Source organism: Octopus bimaculoides, chromosome 4, assembly GCF_001194135.2.
Source record: "Octopus bimaculoides isolate UCB-OBI-ISO-001 chromosome 4, ASM119413v2, whole genome shotgun sequence".
Classification (NCBI taxonomy): Eukaryota; Metazoa; Mollusca; class Cephalopoda; order Octopoda; family Octopodidae; genus Octopus; species Octopus bimaculoides.
The window spans coordinates 84,459,660-84,465,659 of record NC_068984.1 but is presented as its reverse complement, the minus strand read 5'-3'; the positions used below and the strand labels follow the sequence as shown (position 1 = coordinate 84,465,659).

The window sequence follows — 6,000 nt, the reverse complement described above, 5'->3', positions numbered from 1 at the left end:
CATTAATTTTCTTTTTATGTGTGTGTGTGTGTGGCTGTCTTTCTGTCTTTCTTTCTTTTAATATATCTAGTTTCTAACTTTTAAACATTTGTGTACACCCATATCTATACAAATGCACAAAGCAAAATGTCTCTTTTATAAGTCCTGAAAAAGGTGTGTGCTGACTGATGGTGGTGACAACGGTTTTGTTTCTCTATAACCTAAAATATCAATATGCAACAAAAAAAGGGGATTTTTTTCAGCTTTTTTAAGGGTAAGGAGTATGTTCGATGTAAAAAAAAAATAATTTAAATTTGCTTAAATTATTTAAATGTCAGTAATTCTGCAGCAATTGCCCCAGATAATAGTTGCATGCATGTAGTAATGTTGTTCAAATGTAATGACTCTTTAGAGCTTGTCCAAGCTTTCAATTTTGTCAGTTTCTTCCCTAAAAATGTGGTATTTGAAGCACCTAGAATTAACAATAGTGTTGTAAAAAAAAAGATATTACTCACACACAAATACACTTTGTCTTGTTATCAGTGTTAAACATCTTTTATTCCATCTATAGCTTATATCTTTATGAGGAAAACCAGTGGAAAGCTGCTATTGGGTGGCTGATTAAAGTGAACGCTTTGATTTCTTTAATATTTTGTTATTGAAACATTCCAGTTTTGGCTAGTTAAAACAGACTGTGATATTTGGTTCAAATTCTGATATTTTTTTTATTGCTTTACCTTGATTCAATCATTGGGTTATTTAACTCCAAGTGCGAATTTATAGGACAGACAGATCTATGGTCATACATTTCTGCTGTGACTATCTCAAACTTCTATTCAGACAGTATATCTAAGACTAAATTGTCATTTTTTCAAGATGTTAGTGTGTGATTTGAGGTAGACTTCACTGCTATTTCTAGCAAGTCCAGCAACTAGGAAAGGGCTCTTTTGTTGGCTCATTCTTAGACATGTTGCTTCTGCATCCCTTTTAAGGATTTTGTCCAGTACTTTTTTTATCAGCTCCAGAACCATATGATATGTGGTCTAATTCTCTACTGGTTCAATCATCCACCACCTCCTGTTGTACATTCTCGCTCCAGTATATTGGTTCTTAAATATCTACCAGCAACATACAACTTTATTTTTGCACCGTCTGTTGTGTATATATCCTAAGTTAAGTTGTAATTAGTATGTGTGTGACTTCAAAATTGTCACAGCTGGACAAATTGATGCTAAAATTAATCAGCAGTTTGTATCTCAGAACTGACATTGAAACATTTGCGTAGCCAAAACTTGATTCTTCTTGATCCAGTCCATCGATACATCCATCCAAAATATACATTCCCAAGGAAGTCTTAGTTGTACAACAATGTCTATTTTAATAGCCAAACACCTTGGTGCATCCATATATTCCTCAAGTATGGTTGGCTGTTGACTTCTCTCTTGGTTCTTCAGCTCTTTGACAGATTTTATTTTTGGTCAGGCCACTTAACTGATTTGCATTCAATCATTCACAAACACATTCCAACCTCTAGTGCACAGGCATACTCTCTCTCCTCTGTCTGTCTCTTCTATCACTACTCTGTTCTTCAGAGCTGGTTTGTCTTGTACCTCTGCCACTCAGGCACCCCAACCCACTCATCCCTCCGTATCTCATCACCCTTGTTACACATTTAACCTCCCTTCCAACTACACATTAACCTCTATGCTCAGTCCTTCCTTTTTAGGACATCAGCCTTCAAGAATCTTCTCTCTGCCCATGTATTTCCTGCAGATGTTGTTGATCTGCAGTAGTCTAAATAGAACAATAAAGACATGAAGCTCATTAGTCTCAGGGAGCCTGCAAAGGTCATGGACATCACTTCTTCCTCCAAACACAGCAAATAAATAATGAATCCACTGGATGCTCACACACTCACCTCATACACTGTAAAGGTGGGTGGAGTGGCTGTTAAATTGCTGACCATTGAACACATAGAACTTGGTTTCCTGGTATCAGGCTAATTAGCTGTAAACATACTCCAAGAATCAACAGATAGCATTGTTAGTAATTTATAATACCTGAATGTTTGTTAGCTTATAATGGCAAATGTGACTTCTGCTATAGTTTTAGAGCATGGAGAGGGATGAGAGCTAAATAGATATAGCAGCCAAATCCCAAATTGCATTCTACCCTGTAGGATACTTTGAGTTAGGTATACTGTCTGGATAAAGGACAGGATGTTCACATTTGGAACATCTTTGATTATAGGTCTGCTTATGAGTGGGCTTGATGTTAAACAATAAGGAGAGTGATGCATATAGTACACGAATGCTGTCTCCATGTTATGTGTCTGTTGCAAATAAAGATACTCTAACAATTGAAGTTCATTTCTAAACTATAAAACATGAGAATATTTATAATAGTTTGAGAATGAAAAAAAGGTTATATGTAAAATCAATGTTAAGTAATAGACATATGTAAGTACTACAATTTGACATAATGTAATCACTTCTGATTAGTATATCCTCTCTTCTTTGGTATTTGTATGTTTTATAAGACCAAGAACCTGAATCTGGAATGTCTTGCTTCAGCCTCCATTGATAGAATGCAGTGAAGTAACATAAGTGTGTGTTTTCAAGAGTACAGGCCTGGGCAAGATTGTAAGGAAGACCAGCAGTTGTCTCTGCAACTGGTCGTCCCTCTCCATATCACTGATATTGTCCAAAGGAAAGACAAGGGCCAGTACAGCTTGGTACCAATATTGTCGCAGGAGTTACCTGAATGAAGTTAAAGACAACATCAGTAGTCTGATGTTGTCTTTAACTTCATTCAGGTAACTTGCTGTCAGTACATAATAGAGACTGGTGCCTATATACTGAAAGATAGAATTTATTTGGTGAAATTTAAATGTAGAATGTAAAGAACTTTAACAAATATTGAAAGCATTTTTTCTGATGCTCTAATGATTCTGCCATTGATCATATCTATGTGTGTGTGTATATATATATATGTACACATAGATGTGTGTATGGTACCCAATACACACACTTAAAATAACAGCTGTCCCTGTTTATTTACAATTTAGCAATCTGTAAGATTAGATGTTAAGAACACTTTCTAAGCTCTGATTTATTTCCAAATTATTGTAGTATTATCATTGCCTGTTCATGCATTTCTATATATAACTGGTTGTTGCTTTCCTTCTTGCTCTTTGTTTTCCTCCCCTTTTATTTCAATTATTGGTGAGTACTGTGTGCTTTTAATGTTTGAAGACACACATGCATATATATGTTTGTATGTATTTGTGTATGTGTTTATAACTGACATTACATTTTTTATTGTTCAATGTTGTTAAACTCTAAACACTTGTTTTTGTTCCAGAATGTTAAATTAAAAATATGTGTAAATTTAGAGGAAGATTAGGCTTTTTTTTTTTTCAGTAAATTATTTTTATCTTAAGATCTATTGTTATTGTTTAGTTTCAAGTTAGCACTTTTTGAGCAACCTTATAATTAAAGGTGATCCAGCTATGACCATCTCTGTCTACATTCTTCACTATGTTCTTTCTTATTAAGACAGTGTGATTTGAGAGCAACTCTACTGCTATTATCACATGATCACACAGAAACTCCCAATATGACCAAAACCTATTGTTGATATCTTTGTTGCTACTGGATGGAGTTTATTAACTCTGAGTAGATAGATCTATTATGTGAGTGTGCTCACTCTAACAAAATCGGCTGTTTTACAGCATGTTACTTTTATTGGTTCTGAGACAAGCAGTTGTTCAGTACTCAACATCTGCTCATTAATTGACTATAAAATCAATATTTGATTCTCTTTTACTCAACTATTATTTCTTCTTTAAATTTGGCCTCTTAAGTTTGATGAAATCTTGTTGCATTAACCTTCAGACAACATGGATTTGTGTTTATTAGTCCTGTTATTGTAAGATTTAATATTGGAAACCTGCTGCTCCTTAAAATTTGATTGAAAATTTCTATCTTTATCAACAAGTCAAACTTTTTTTTTTTTTTTTTTTTTTTTTTGTTAAAATCCATAAAATCACAGTTGATGAGGTGTCTACTTCTAACCCTTGTTGTTAAATATTAATATTCCATAAATTCTAATGTAAAATGTAAAATATGTCATCCTTTAAATAGGAGTTAAGCTAGCTTCCTTAGACTCTTCCATTGCTGTTTGCATTTTTCTCAATTGGAGAATAGTATGGATCTCATTTGCTATTTTCTTTATATATCCAATGCCATTTTTCTTTCCTTCATGATATCTTAAAATCTGTCTTATATCCTTAGTTTCATTTCTACATGAATTTCAGAAATCTTCAAATCCAAACTCCTTTATGTATTGTTGGTGCTTTTCATTCTTTATGGTTAACTATTTTTTCTAATCTGCTCTGTTTGTATGCATGAGAAAAGTGAGAGATGACTTAAGAAAATAGCATTAACTCAGTTTTAATGTATAACACTTGTGTAGGTAGTTCATCCATTTAACAACACATCAATCAAAACTTCTTCAGCTCACTCCACTCTCCATGGTTCCTTTAAGGCAATAACAGCACCTTAACCACTTATTTTTGAGTTCACATTTCTGGAAATTCCTTCTCATGCTCATGCACATTGTTTCTCCAATTTATTGTCTTGGTCCCATTCCCACACTTATTAAACTGAAGTTTTGATCTGACATATACTATTACTCTGAAGAATTATGTACCACTCCTTAAACAATCATTGTTTCCTTCCAGTCCAACCTGCTTGTAATCATTATCTTTGTGTTGACAGCATTAGTTACTACTATCTTCTGCCAATAAGTAATTTATTGAACACAGTCAAGTCTTATTCTTATTGCACATTCTACTTTTTTAATTACATGTATTTCATTGTGATACTTGGTTCTCTTGAGGTATTTAATATAGAGTTTCTTATAAAATCTTTTAAAACTGTAAACATATTCACTTTATGTATGTGTGTGAGAGAGAATGTAATGTATACTTTATTCAGCTGTAAAATTATGTATGTGGTGTGTGTGTGTGTATGTACACACACACACACACACACACACTGGGGTACCTGTATATGAACAGTTCTCTAAACAAACAAATTAAATAACAAATGGTTTTTCTGAAGAAAATGAAACTCCGCATAAACTGAAACTTGAACTAAGAGTAGACTATGCATGTATTTACATGCTAGGAGAGTATAAGTGAAATCTACAACTTGTATGGCGAACAGTTTTTCTGAAAAAAATTTTATTCAGCCAATGAGCTGAAATTTGAACTGCAAACCACTCGTAGACTAATGCATGCATGCATTTCATGTAGCTTACAGATGTTCATATTTTTTAAAGAAAATATTTCTCATATGTCTTACTAAAAACATAATCTTGGATCAGAATGGATAAATAAAACATCATTTATGCTTTTGTGTGATGTTTGGGTTTGACTTAGAAAGATTATCTCTATTTATATGTATTTCAGTTACTCATGTATTGAATAATTTGGTTGACAAATATGACTCTAGAACAAATTATGTTCACATATGGAGACCCTACTATATATATATATATATATATATATGCGAGTAAAAATAAATACAAAAAAAGGTGGATTTTTTTGTATGATTGTGTATAGAGGAATATATTATTTTGCTTAAAAGAGTTCCAACACTGTCTGTTTTTTATGTTTTATTTATATTCCTGCAGAACTAATGTGGGGTATAGAATATGGAATATACAATATATAATATAATATATAATATATATATATATAAAATTTGTGTATGCACATACTTAAACTCAATGTTTTACAGCTGTTTAAAGCATTTTTTTTTCATTGAGACAGTTTTGCTTGTTTTTGTTATATTTTAAATTCTAGTTTTTGATGTAATTTCAGAAATGTATAACTATTTTGTTACTGTTATTTATATCACTTGTTTGTTAGTGGTATTTGTTTATTACCAGTATTACTTAATTAATCTTTAAAGGATAGCCATGGTTAAGAAGACTTGTACAATACATCAACAT

At 32.4% G+C, this 6,000-nt stretch overlaps 1 protein-coding gene across 5 annotated transcripts in view; it reads left to right on the top strand.

Annotated features, from left to right (window-relative positions):
• LOC106870730 (zinc finger Ran-binding domain-containing protein 2) overlaps window positions 1-6,000 on the top strand; it is a 34,481-nt gene that overhangs the window by 20,824 nt on the left and 7,657 nt on the right. The gene's annotated exons all lie outside the window — the stretch shown is intronic.